The sequence below is a fragment of the Canis lupus genome, chromosome 3, assembly GCF_011100685.1.
Source record: "Canis lupus familiaris isolate Mischka breed German Shepherd chromosome 3, alternate assembly UU_Cfam_GSD_1.0, whole genome shotgun sequence".
Lineage (NCBI taxonomy): Eukaryota > Metazoa > Chordata > Mammalia > Carnivora > Canidae > Canis > Canis lupus.
In genome coordinates this window covers 85057436-85070708 of record NC_049224.1, presented here as the reverse complement: position 1 = coordinate 85070708, position 13273 = coordinate 85057436, and the positions used below count along the sequence as shown (strand labels likewise).

The 13273-nt window shown below is 51.6% G+C and overlaps 3 long non-coding RNA genes across 6 annotated transcripts; 1 reads left to right on the top strand and 2 right to left on the bottom strand.

Annotated features, from left to right (window-relative positions):
- Nucleotides 1–1080: 1080 nt before the first annotated feature.
- Nucleotides 1081–7701, bottom strand: LOC119871265. Its single transcript, XR_005357354.1, has 2 exons — nucleotides 6104–7701; nucleotides 1081–1321 (listed from the first exon to the last, which is right to left on the bottom strand). It is a non-coding gene; the product is annotated as an uncharacterized LOC119871265 (long non-coding RNA).
- Nucleotides 6717–13273, top strand: LOC106558596. Of its 4 annotated transcripts, none has more exons than XR_005357350.1 (5): nucleotides 6717–7390; nucleotides 7832–8004; nucleotides 8204–8311; nucleotides 8728–8792; nucleotides 12734–13273. It is a non-coding gene; the product is annotated as an uncharacterized LOC106558596 (long non-coding RNA). The 4 variants fall into 4 exon arrangements; XR_005357348.1 differs by having other exon boundaries at nucleotides 12695–13273; XR_005357349.1 differs by lacking the exons at nucleotides 6717–7390; nucleotides 7832–8004; nucleotides 8204–8311; nucleotides 8728–8792 and adding an exon at nucleotides 8802–9813 and having other exon boundaries at nucleotides 12695–13273.
- Nucleotides 7804–9545, bottom strand: LOC111095312. Its single transcript, XR_005357352.1, has 4 exons — nucleotides 9306–9545; nucleotides 8821–9040; nucleotides 8216–8283; nucleotides 7804–7916 (listed from the first exon to the last, which is right to left on the bottom strand). It is a non-coding gene; the product is annotated as an uncharacterized LOC111095312 (long non-coding RNA).

The window sequence follows — 13273 nt, the reverse complement described above, 5'->3', positions numbered from 1 at the left end:
GTTTCACATGTCATTTCCACCTTAAATAAAGGATGTTGGACATAATTCAGCAGCTCTTTATGACTTGGGTTTGTTGTGATTGTGCAGCTGTGCCTGAGGGGCTGTGGGATGGGTCAGGCGCTTACCTGCTGTGCTGGTGAGCTTTCCGGGTCCCTTATCTCTCTCTGCCCTGCCTCACAGCTGGTAAGGAGCAGGCCCCGGCTTCATCTCCCAGTCTGCAGTGAGATTGGGAAGCACTTAGCCAAAATTTTGGAATCTGGCATCAAATGAAAGTAACCGCCTTTCATGTGGATTTGGAAGCTCTGATACAGTTGAATTGCAAGGGCTTTGTGACATTTTGGCTGCCCCAAGGATATTTTTTTTTTCTTTTTGGTTTTTGCTTTTTATTTCTGCATGGTTCTGGATAGATGAGGTTTCCTGATTTTTCTATTGGTTGAGACTTTTACTGCAACAAGCTTTCCAAACACTAGAGGATTGTGCAGTGTGAGCAAGTGAGCGAGGGCCTGGGATGTCTTACAACAGCAGAATTAACTCCGTCGCCTTCAAAGAAGGGACAGAAACCGACAGCAATATTCTGAACCCCAGGCTGACCTTCACCGTGTTTTGCTTCTTTTCTAAAATAGCCCCTTTCTTTTCAACCTCTAATCACACACACTGGCTTGGGAGAGGAGGGGAGGAAAAACAACCAAGCGCGCTTGTATCAGAGAGAGCGGTTCACTTAAGGCAGATGTGGAATCAATTTGGGCAAACGTGGGTCGCCAGCTTCTGAACTTTTCTGCTGAGCATATGCACCCTGGAATACATCGGAGCCGCTTAAGCCTCGTAAATGCGATGCTGGAACATTGGGTGACCATCTGCAAGGGGCATGCGGCTTGCTGCCCTCTGGAGCTGAGGGAAAACCCAGAGGGGCACATCCTCTCTGGGCAGCTCAAATGAAGACAGTTGTGTTTAGAAAAACATCCAAAATCCAAAAAACCAAACTGAAGTCTGGTTTGGAGATTCCCAGGAAAATGGCACCTCTGGTGATTTACCTTGCGGAATAAGCAAAACCTGCCTTCTGAAATGGTGATTTTTTTTTTAAATTTTTATTTGTGCTCCCACTTGACGTGGGCTCACATTACAGAGATAAAATACCCGAGCACACAACCGTCATTTGGTGTTTGTAACCCAGAGAGCAGGACTTGGCTTCTGCGGGCCCCTGCCTTTTGCACGTTGGTCTGTGGCTCTGGGGGAGAAGTCAGGCAGAGGATGGAGAGTCCCAAAAGGGTCACTCTTGGTTGGTTGTTGTTGTTGTTGCTGTTTTCTCACCAAATACCCGACTCTTTAAAAAAAAAAAAAAAGATTTATTTATTTATTCATGATACACAGAGAGAGAGAGACACAGAGACACAGGCAGAGGGAGAAGCAGGCTCCATGCCGGCAGCCCGACGCGGGACTCGATCCTGGGACTCCAGGATCACACCTTGAGCCAAAGGCAGACGCTCAACCGCTGAGCCACCCAGGGATCCCCCAAACACCCAACTCTTAACTTCGTTTGGGCTCTCCCTGAACTTTGCACCAGCTCTTGCCAAAATGCAGTGGCTTTGGGTGATGGAGGGACGGTGATCCCAGTGAGTGCCAGTGAGCCCCGGCCTCCTGGATGTGCTTCCAGCAAGGCAAAGGGAAGACAAATAAGGGCGGTTGATTCTCCAGTGTCTAGAATGACTAACACAGTTACATAAACAGAGTAGGTGTTGTGGGCTGAACCGTGTCCCTCAGGATTCACATGTTGGGGTTTTGACCCCCCAGCACCTCTGTATTTAGAGACCGGGTCTCAGAGAGAGGATTAGGATCAAGAGGGGGCATCAGGCTGCGTCCTAATCCTGGTGTCCAGGGAGGAAAGACTGTGGAGACACAGAAAGAAGAGAGGCCTCAGAAGGAACCAAGCCTGCCCATAACCTTGAGCTTGGACTGTGAGAAAATCCATTTCGGTTGTCAAAAGCCGCCCAATCTGTGGGACTTATTATGGTGGCCCTGGCAAACGAATGCAGTGGCTGCATCCGCTGGATGTCGTTGCATCATCTCTCGCGAATATCCTTCTCCTTGCTCAACACAGGAGGCAGGTGAGGCCAGAGAAGGCCAGGGGACTTGGCCAAGGTCACTCAGCTGAGGGGTTGGGGGGGGAGGGCCAGGTGTAGAACTTGGGCCTCTAGGCCGCCCCTTCCACACTCTTACTTCACACGAGGAGGAAATGGCATACTTCGGAGAATCTAGGGTCGCTGTTTCCTTTGGAGGATATTTTGATACATGCAAAATTGTCCTTAAAAAGCACAGCGAGCGAATTTCACCCATTAGGAGATAAAGAAGCTGCAATGACAAAATGCTGAATATTCACATCTAATGAGCTTTCTGTGGGAAACAGCTGCATGGCACATGAAGAATGGACACATTTACTCCTTCTAAAGGACACAGTTACTCGTTCTGGGAGCAATGTGGTGTAATGACATGCCTGGCGCCGTACCTGGCCCAGAGCAGGCTCTCAGTACCTCCCTAACTCTGGACAAATGACATGATTATCCTCTCCAGACCTCTTGCTCATTGTGCGTAAAATGTGGGGAGGGGCCCCTCATGTTCTAATGGAGAGACCTGGTTTCAAGCTTCAACCTCACTTCAGGATCCCAGGTAAAGTCACCCTATCCCCCTAGGGCTCAGTTTGCCATAACTGTAAATAGAGAATTGATTACAAACTCTCTAAAGATGCCTCTTAGCTGAAAAGCCCTGAGTCTGATGGCCTAGATGCTCCTGCATCCCTTTCTAACTCTCCCAACCTCTGATTTTTTTTTCCAACCTCTGATTTTATTGGTTTTGGAATTGATTTGTTTCAGAGACTGATTTTTTTTTTTTTAAAGCCTAAGTAAAAATAAAATAACACTTTCCCTTCAGCCAGGCTAATCCCAAGCAAGCAGCTCAACAGATGAGCAAAGAAGTGTCAAGGAGACAAATAGAAGTGAGGACAACCACAGCAGGGGCGTTCCAAAACCTGTTTCTTTTCAGCCAAAGGTGATCCTTGGACAATTACTCTCACCTGTGGGACAGCAGGTAGAAAAGGAAGACCTGAGAACTTGCTCCGACAAACAAGGAAAGGTTACGAGCAACAGGAAATATGAATTTTCTCAAAGCCTTGTTCTTAGGTTCCGTTTTGAACTTCAGGGGGTGTCTTGTTCCCGAATGGTTATTTTCCCAGAACTCTTAGCAACAGGTTTAGGTCACCACCCTGACCTCCCAAAGTGGGTGCCCCAGGGCAGGAACCCGGAACGGAACGTAGGTTTCTGAAAGAATGTCACACACAGGAAATGCTGCATTGGGGTTTAATTCTTGATCTGGTTTTGAATATCTTGTGTGTGTTGGGGCGGGGGGGGGGGTGGGTATGGGTGTGGTAGTAAATAATGTGATTGATTTCTGTTTGAAGCAGAACTTTCCGAAGCTCTACACCCAAGCAGTCAGGTACCTTGGGCAGCCAGGTGCTCTTCCCAGCCATGCCAACCTGGGGAAATGATTTTTTAGAATTGTCCTCTCAGACTTGGTTTCTGAGTTGAAGGGAGAGTCTTTGGATTTTTTGTGATATTCGAGAAATGAGATCTTGGTGTGGATTTGAGTCTTAGAAAAGGCCACAGGCCATTCAGACCAAGACCTGTGGCTTAGAGGGGTTCTCTGGGTCCTGCACGCCCGGCAGAGGAATGCAGCCTGAGACACGTGGGAGGAAGGAGGGAAGCAGAGCATTGTCATTTTGTAACTCCGGGGGAAATCATCAATTCGGGCAATGATCCCCAGTGGATGAACTCGTTAGGTGACAGACAGATGGGGGACTTGGCTATGGGGGGTATCAGGCTGCGCTCCCCCAACCAATGATCAATCTGAGCGCCACAGAAAGTAGGACAGGGTGCGTTTCCCAAAGTGCTGCAACCCCAGCCTGCAGTACCTGCAGGAGGTGTCCCTGCCTGTTGTGCCCCCAGAGCCAACCCTTCCATTTACAGGAAGTGGGGAGGACTCGGGGAACAGGTACAATGACTTCCATGAGACCACAAAGAGGCAAAGGGACACATCCAGAAAGTAGGTCATTTTGCAGGACTACTGACCCCATTTCTACAAGGTAGCCGTGTGAGATAAAGATAGCGGTAGGAGTATTCGAGATGAAAAGAGGGTGGGGAAAAAAAAGATTAAAAGAGACTGAAGAGACATAACAGGCTCACGTAACGTATGGATCTTCTTGAACAAGCCAGCTCTGAAAGGGACATTTCTGCAACGACTGGGGGAATTTGCTTATAGGCGAGGCGTAGGATAATATCAGAGAATCACTCTTAATTTCGCGAGGCACAGTCGTCAATCTGTGGTTATATGACACAGCGTGGAGATGTTTCAGAGCGACAAGAGAGTAGGCGTGAAGAAACGCTGGCCTTGAAATGCATCCGCCAGGAATCAAAAGCAGAGCACATTAAAGATGAAGTAAATGTCGCAGAATCTTGATAATGAATGCATCTGCTTGGGCCACGGGGCTCCTTGTGCTAGCCTCCTTGTTTTTGTTGGAAATTAAAAAAATAAATAATAAACAGTAGGAGGAGGAAGTGGTGGTGACTTTCAAGAACTGGTCACTCTGAAGGTGGGCGTCAGGCCATAGGCTCTCTATGGTCCCTTTTATGTCAGATCATAAATAAATTCCCTCCAAGGGAAAGAGGAGAAAACGGAGGCACTTTCACCTATGTGGGTATGAAGCATGTCCAGGATATACTTTTAGGATAAAGCAAGGGACAGAATAATGGGCCCAGAATACTACTATTCAGGTAAAAACAAAAGGGGGAGAGGGGAGTAAGTCTGCTTTTCTCTGAAAGGACCCACATCAGTGGCTGCTTCAGAGGAGAGAGAGAGAGTGGCTGGGCCAGGGTGGAAGGGAAATTTACTTGCACACCATCTGCTGTGCAGCCCCTTTCGAATCTGGGACAATATGCACATCTTACCTGTTCAAAAAATGCAATTAAAAAAAAAAGAGCCATGCATTTATTTCTCTAGCTTAAGCAGGGCATCTGCAGTCTAAATCAGGTCTTAGACTTGAAGGATTTTAGATTTGGGGGGATGTCTACCTCATTTACGCCTCTCTCTCTTTCAAGGCCTACCTCCCTCAGGACCTGCTGAAGGAACAGGCCTGGGAGACGCGTCTGGGCTGCGGCCACAGCTCGCTGACCAGGCTGAACCAAAGACCCACTCTTCTCTCTCTCTCTCTCTCTCTCTCTCTCTCTCTCTCTCTCTCTCTCTCGGACAGGTGCATCACTCTCACGTTTCTTCTTTTAATTAAACACAATTTTTAGTTTTGGCAAAACATACACAGCATAACACGTACCGTCTTAACCATTCTTAAGTATAGAACTCAATAAGTACGCCCATATTGCTGTGCAGCCAACCTGCAGGATTCCTTTCATCCTGCAAAACTGAAACTATATCCATGCCACAGCGCCTCCCCGAGCTCCCCAGCCCCTGGCCGCCACCCTTCTACCTCCTACCTCCATGCATATGGCGGCTCTGCGTATGTCAGGTGAGTGGAATCACAGTCTCTCTTCTTGTGCTTACCTTGCTTCACTGAACATCGTATCTTCGAGGTCCATCCATGTTGCAGCAGGTGTCAGATTGTCTTTCCTATTCAAGGCTGAGTAATATTCCAGTGTGGGAGCACGCGTGCACGCACGTGTGTGTGTGTGTGTGTGTGTGTGTGTGTACCGCATTTTGTGTATACATTTATTTACTTGCTGATGGACACTTGGGTTGCTTTTAGCTACCTTAGAGCTTAAATATAATATAGTATATATATATTTATATATATATATATATAAATATATATATAGCTACTGGAAGCCATACTAAGTGTTACTTAGAATAACGCTGCTACGAACATAAGTGTACAAATAACTCTTCAAGACCGTGCTTTTCCTTCTTTTCTGTATATACCCAGAGGTGGGATCGCTGGATCACACACTAATTCTATTTTCTGGAGCCACCTCCATACTCTTCTTCGGAGTGGCTACACCATTTCATATTCCCACCAACAATGCGGCAAGCATTCCACATCCTCGCTAACCTTATTTGCTGGGGTTTCCTTGTGGTCCTTTTGTTTTGTTGTTGTTTTTGTTTCTGTTTTGTTCTTTTTTGACCCTCAGGGGTGTGAGGTGGTTTCTGTTTGCCTGGTGTCGGTTGCTCCTTGACCTGATTCCTCCTCTTCAGTCATGCTCTCTTGTCACAGCCGTCACCAAATCTATCAGTTTTGTCAGGGCTTCCAGTTTGCTGAATGTCCCAAGACATTCATTATTGGCTTCTCTGTGACTTTTGGAGGCCAAAGACCTTGCGGACCGACACGTTGTTGTTTCTACTTCAGACAGCTGATCTCCGACACGACGCAGTGGAAGAGAAGAGCCAGAAGATCCCGGGTGGGCAAGCCAACTCAAGCTAGCTCTAGAATGTCCGTTCCTCAGCAAGCTCCTTGCAGGAGGTTTGCTTCTTCTGGTGAATATTTGTTGAGATCTTTGGTGTTGTTTACAGTTGCGGGCAGATTTTAGTAGTCTGCCTGAGGACCAGAGGACCTGAAGTATGAGTAGTGGTCCTTAAGCCTCTCCAGCCTGCCCAGGAATGTATGATGAAGGAAGGCACCATGTGAACATCTGAGGGAAATCATATCTTCAGCAAGAGGGCCCAGCAAGTGCAAAGGTCCTGAGGCCCTGGAGTCCCGACTGGAGGGGCGAGGAAGCCAGAGGGGCCGGAGCGGCACTGTGAGAGAGGGCAGTGGTGGGGATGGGGACAGAGGGAGCAGCCACGGCAAAGGAGGGTGTTCCTTCACTCGGGCTGCCGTAGCAGAGCACCGCAAACTGGGTGGCTTCGAGCAACCAGCTTGTTGTCTGTGGTTCTGGAGGTGAGACATCCAAAATCAAAGCATCAGCAGGGTTGGTTGGTTCTTTCTGGAGGCTTTGAGAGAGAACCCATCCCATGCTTGTCGCCCAGCCTCCGGTGGCTGTGGCTAATCCTTGGCACTCCCTGGCTTGTAGACGCATCCGTCCAGTGACTGCCTCTGTCTTCACATGGTGTTCTCTCCACGCATCTGCGTCCAAACTTCCCTCTTCTGATAAAGACACCAGTGATCTTGGATTAAGGGCCCTCCCTTCTCCCCTATGACCTCATCTTACCTAATTGCATCTGTAGCACCGCCCCCACCCCATTTCCACATAAAGGCACACTCTGGGGACCTGGGGTCAGGACTTCAGTGTATCTTGTTGGAAAATGCAATTAAACTGACAAAGAAGGGCAGCACTGTGCTGTGCTGAACTAGAGAGCTTCAAAAAGAGAGAGAAGAAAAGAAAGAAAAAGAAATCACAGGGTAAGCAGAGGCCTTGCAGTGACAGAGGCCCAGAGATCCCGCAACTACAGCCTCCTTGGACCTAGAAGGTGGGGAGTCTGGGGGCCAGAGCCATCACTGAAGCCAGGAGATGAAGGCCGCAGGAACATGCGCCCCCAGACCTAGGCAGGCCGGGCTCCGGGGTCCCACACGTGGGTTGCAATGTGGCGTGGTAGGATAGATGTTAACAGCAAGGACTCTTGAGCTAGACTCCCTGGGTGCAAATCCAAATGTTACCATTTCGAGCCGTGTGTTCTTAGGCAAATTACTTATCCTCTCTGTTTCTTGGTTTCTTTACCTGAAAATGGGGGAAAAGAGGGTTGTCACAGGGTTAACTATGTCCATATGGGAAAAGCACTCCCTCCCCTCCAACCTCCTCATTTCCTGCTGGTAACTTGCCATTGCTGCTTCTGACTTCCCCAGTGCTCATTTTCCACCGACGGAACCCAACTGACAAAGAGCAGAAAGATCCAGGAGATTCCGAGTCCCAGAAGGACAGAGTATGCATCTGGAAGTTAAGCGCAGAGTTAAGGGCACCCCCTCCATACCCTGGGCTGGTCTTGCTGGGAAATCCAAGGCAACATCATGAAAACAGAGTACGTTCCCCGGGGCCACTTCTCCTGGGAAGGGGCGATGTAGCAGTTAGTGCTCTGCTCACCCAAAATTCCACGCACTTCCCACAGTCTGCTTGGGGCCACGCGGCTACTTTGGGCCAACCGACAGGGAGCAGAGATGACCTGTGTCACTTACAGGCCCAGTGTGTCCCTCCTCCATCCCTCTCTTCCTCTCCCGCAGTGACACACGTACTTAGGAAACCACGGTTTCAGGACAGTGCAGCTTCAGGATGGGGGAGGAACGCCGAGCCCAGTTTTAACCTAAGTGAGAAGAAACCCTTTTTGGAGGGTAAGCCTCTGAGATTTGGGGGTGCACCTGTTAGAGCAGCATCATTTATCATGTCCTGACTAATACAGGAGATGAACCGGGCCTGGAGAGGCCCCGGGCAGGGGAGAAAAGTCCCAGCTGAGACCTAGAAATATATGGGAAATGATAAATCACCCCCACCTACTTCCATCCTTGGGGGGGGTGGCAAGTTGCCTGTGCTCTCTGTGGTCAGAGTGAGTGGGGCTCGTGAAAGGAGAGGCTGGGGGCAGAGTGTGGGGACCAGACTGAAGGTACAGTGGGCAGGAAAGCCAGGGTGGGGAGCGCTGAGGGAGGACAAGGGAGGGGCCTTTCCAGTGTCCTCAGCCCAGCAAAGGCTCTAATTAGAAATGATGCATTTCAGCAATGGAGCACTTCCTTTTTTTTTTTTTTTTTTCAAGGAGCCGAGATGCCAAGGTCAATATTATACCCTTTGAGGATCTATTTGCGTTGTTAACATCAAAGGGTAAGGAAATTTAAATATCAGGCTTTACCTCTGGTGTTTTAAATGAATGCCTGGAACCTCACAGGATCCACAAAGGGAGCAGAAGTCCCGCTGCATGAGCCGGACCCAGAGGGCGCAGACCCGGGGCAAGTCCCAGGTGGCAGGCGTGGGACAGCGGGACCCTCGGCAGGTCAGAGCCTACAGTCCAGAAAACTCCAGTGGTCAGTGGTAGCGCTCCAGCCCCAGAAACCCAACACACGGAGAGAGACCTGGACGCAGAAGGAGAAGCCGGTCAGCCTTGGCCCGGACCTTGGGGCTGAGGCCTGCGCTGGGGACCTCACGGGCCAGGGTGGAGAGAGGGTGGGGGGGGGCTGAGAGAGGGCACCCGGAGAGGAGGGTCTCCCGCTGAGTGTGGGAGCTGCACTTTCTCCCCGGGGCGCTGCACAGCAAGCCGGCAGCCACCCCCTGTCCTAACCCCAGACACGGGGGCACGGCCGCTGTCCCCGCACCGCCCCAGGAACCGCGGTTCTCCACCTGCGGCCCGGGCGACACGCGTGGGAGGCATTGCCGATAGCTACGTGACCCCCCCAGAGCCCTGCAGTCAGAGTCCCAGGGGTGTTGTGAGCCTCCCTGGCGGCTCCCACGTCCAGCTGGGCCTGCAGGGCTCCGTGACAAGGGCGGTCCTCAAAGCAGGGTCCCTGGACGAGCAGCCGCGCTCGGGGGACAGGGTGGGAACGCAGCTTCTCAGGCCTTGCCCCCCCCCACACTCTGACATTCCGGGGCGGGGGCCCCGGCAACCGGTTTTAGCCAGTCCTCCAGGTGATTCTCACACACACTGAAGTTCCAGAACCACTGCATTTGGGGGGAAACAAGGTCGGCTGGGGGGTCTGGCCCTCCCCGCGCAGAGGGCCCATCTCTCCGGGAGCATGGAGGGGACACCGTGGTGACAGCCCCTCGACGGCTGGCATTTGGTGGCCACCCCATGTGCCAAGCACTCCACGTGCCTCATCTCATTTGATAAACCTCACAACATAACTAAGAGGTAGGTGTTAGGATGCACATTTTACTTTTTTTGGAAATGTATTTGGGTGAAGGAGAGAGAGAGAGAGAGAGAGAGCGCACAAGCAGAGGGAGGAACAGAGGGAGAAGACTCCCCACTGATCAGGGAGCCTGATGTGGGACTCGATCATGACCCCAGCCAAAGGCAGACAACTAACTGACTGAGCCACCCAGGCACCCCCATTTTATTTTATTTTTTAAAATTTATCCATGAGACACACACACACACACACACACACAGGCAGAGACACAGGCAGAGGGAGAAGCAGGCCCCCCATGGGGAGCCCGATGCAGGACTTGATCCCAGGACCTCAGGGTTCATGCCCTGAGCCAAAGGCTGATGTTCCACCCCTGAGCCCCCCAGGTGCCCCCTGTTTTACTTTCTCAAGAGGCTGAATCACCTGGCTGAGGACCCAGCCAGCCAGTGGGGCAGAGGCTGGAGTTCCGAGAGCTCCAAGGGGCCCAGCCCTGCCCTGAGGCAAGGACTAGATCTTTCCCTGACAACCTGGAAAGACCGCATGGCCAGTCAGGCTGCGGGGAGAGAGAGAGGAGGCCTGAGGGGCTGGGTGCTCTGGAGCCTGGGTTCCCTGCCTCCTGCACAACCCCGTGGTCCCTAGAGAGCATTGACACTTGGGGAGGGGGGTCCCGGGGGGGGGGGTGCTGAGAACCGCTCCCATGCGCCGAGCCTTTGGGAGACCTCTTCATCCCAGCCTCGGCTTCCCTGCCAGCCCCCCTGCATCCCACATCCCCTGCGCCCCTCCCCTGCCTTATGGGGAGCAGGTGTTCCGGGCCCCCAGGGCCTCTGCACTCCCCTTGCAGGCTGCAGGGCCCCGTGGGCCCTCTCAGATGCTCTCAACACCCCGATCCAAGAGACACAGATGAAAGCGGTGCCCCCGAGGCCCCAGGTGGCCTGGGCAGGCTCCTGCCCCTTTCTCCACACGCCACATGCAGGGTGGGATTCGAGGGGGGCTGGGAGGAGACGGTATGAATCCATTTTCTCAAGAAACTACTATCGGCCTCGTAGCAGTGAGGGCCCCCCAGAGGAACAGAGCCAATAGATTTTATATCATAAAGGGTGCCGGTCTGATACCAGGAGCAGAGGGAAAAGGGGAAGAGAAAGGGCGGAGAGGGGTCCAATTCTGCTGGAATTCCTGGTTCCAGGAATCCCCAAGCCCTGCCCTTCTTGTGATTTTTTTTATTAATAATGAGCGAATCAATTCCAGCTTTTTTGGCTTAATATGTGTGTGCTTGATTTTTGTTGCCTGCATGGAGAGAGGCCTGAGTTCTCCAAGGAGGAAGCGGGAACAGGGCCAGGAGTAGGGTGAGGCACGCAAGCACCCAGGGCCCCAGATGGAAGGAGGCCTCGCCGTCAGGCTAGGGCAAGTCCACAGCCGGCCTCTCAAGGGAGCGCCTTCTTCCATTCAGCGCCCTTGGCATCTCTTGCCCCCGTCTCCCCGGCCCTGGCTACCCATGGAAGCCTTGACTTTGAACTCACAAATATCACCACCCACTGATTTATTTGTTGATTTGCTAAGCAAGCATTGATTGGGTGCCTACTGAGTCCCCAGTGCTGTGGAGGGTGCTAGAAGGGGCAACAGATGAGGGACAGCGCCTTAGGGACAGACAGCCTGGGCAGGAAGACAAATGTGCCAGAAATAATAACTTGAGAGATGTGTCATAAAGGGCAGCATCTGTCCCAGAAGCACCGGGAAGTGGGTGGTGTTGCTGAAAACTGAAGGAGAAATACAACTTAGATAAGAGAGAGAGAGAGAGAAGCAAGTGCCCACTGGAGTCGTCCCAGGAAGAGGGGCAGCACAGAGCGCATGCTCGGCCACTTTCCGTGTCCACTCAATAAACACTTGTCCAAAGCCTATTAGGAACCAGACATGGGCTAGTCTTCATGGGTTACAGAGAAAAAAAAAATCCTACCCTCGGGACACCTGGGTGGCTGAGCAGTTGAGCATCTGCCTGAGACTCAGGGCATGACCCCAGGGTCCCGGGATCGAGTCCCACATCAGGTTCCCTGCATGGAGCCTCTTCTCCCTCTGCCTGTGTCTCTGTCTCTCTCTGTCTGTGGACAATGGACACATAAATAAATGGACAAATAAATAAAATCTTAAAAAAAAAATCCTACCCTCAAGGAATTGACCCTAACAGTGAAGGAAGCAGACAGGAGCCCCTGACCATGTAGAGCAATGCATTCTATGGGGTGGGGGGTGGGGTAGATACAGAGCAGGGTGTTCACTTCATCCGGGGAGGGCAAAGGACGGCTTCCGGGAGGGGTACTACTCGCCTGAGCTGGAGTCTGAAGGGGAAGTAGGTATTAGCCAGAGAAAGAAGTCAAGGCCGGCCGGGGAGAGAGACCAGTCCGCGAAAGGCAGGGTGACAAGGGGCCGCAGTGGGACGACTTCAGCAACGGTTAGGTGCCTGGGACGCCCACGGGATGCAGGCTGGGCCCGAAGTCCTATATAGGGTCACAACAGTAGGAGAACTCTGGAGCCGAGTGCCGTCCACCTCCTCTGTCGGTAAGGCCCACGCACCAGCTGCTCTTCCAGCGGGAGCAGGTCACGGCGTCCTCGGCTGAGCGCAGGATGGGCGGCTGGCCTGCATCGAAGGGTCTGCGCCGCGTGGCAAAATATGTCTTTACACTGGAATGAAATTCAGCGGGCGGGATGTTGTTCCATTAGAGTCTGACAAGTGGGAAGGAACTGGGATGGACCAAGGGAACCCCAGATTTATAGCTGGGAGGTACCCCACGCTCTCTAGGGCATGGCTAAGTGGGAACGACGGCAGGCAATTATCTACAGTTTAAAAAAGCGTTTCTCTCTCTCTCTCTCTCTCTCATTATCTCTTGTTACCTACAGATGAAAATTCACATATGATGCAATTTTTCTCTGTGCCAGGAGCATCGCCTCTTAGGAAAACAGATGGTCGGACCAGCTGCCTGGCTCGAATCCCAGCTCCACTCTCCGTGTCCTTAGAGGGGGAGTTACTTCTCTCTGCTTCGGTCTCCTCATCCGAAAAATAGGGACACTAATATTATTAGGAGGAATAAATTAGTGCTTAAACGAATGATTGCATGTGGGAAGCACTCTTTATTTTTTTATGAGGATTTCTTATTTATTTACTTGAGAGAGAGGGAGAGAGAGCACAGAGGGAGAGGGAGAAGCAGACTCCGCACTGAGCAGAGAGCCCGATGAGGGGCTCAATCCCAGGACCCCGGGGTCATGACCTGAGCCGAAGGCAGATGCTTCACCGACCGAGCTACCCAGGCGCTCCGGGGAAACCCTCCTTTAAATGAGAGTCATCGGGTGCCCTTTAGCCTCCAACCATGCCAATCTAAGTGTGGACGGCAGCCTGGCACTACCTGAAAGGTTGTAAGAAATGCAGAATTTTATTGAATGGATCTATATTTTAATAAAGTCCCTGGGTAAAGCTTGAGA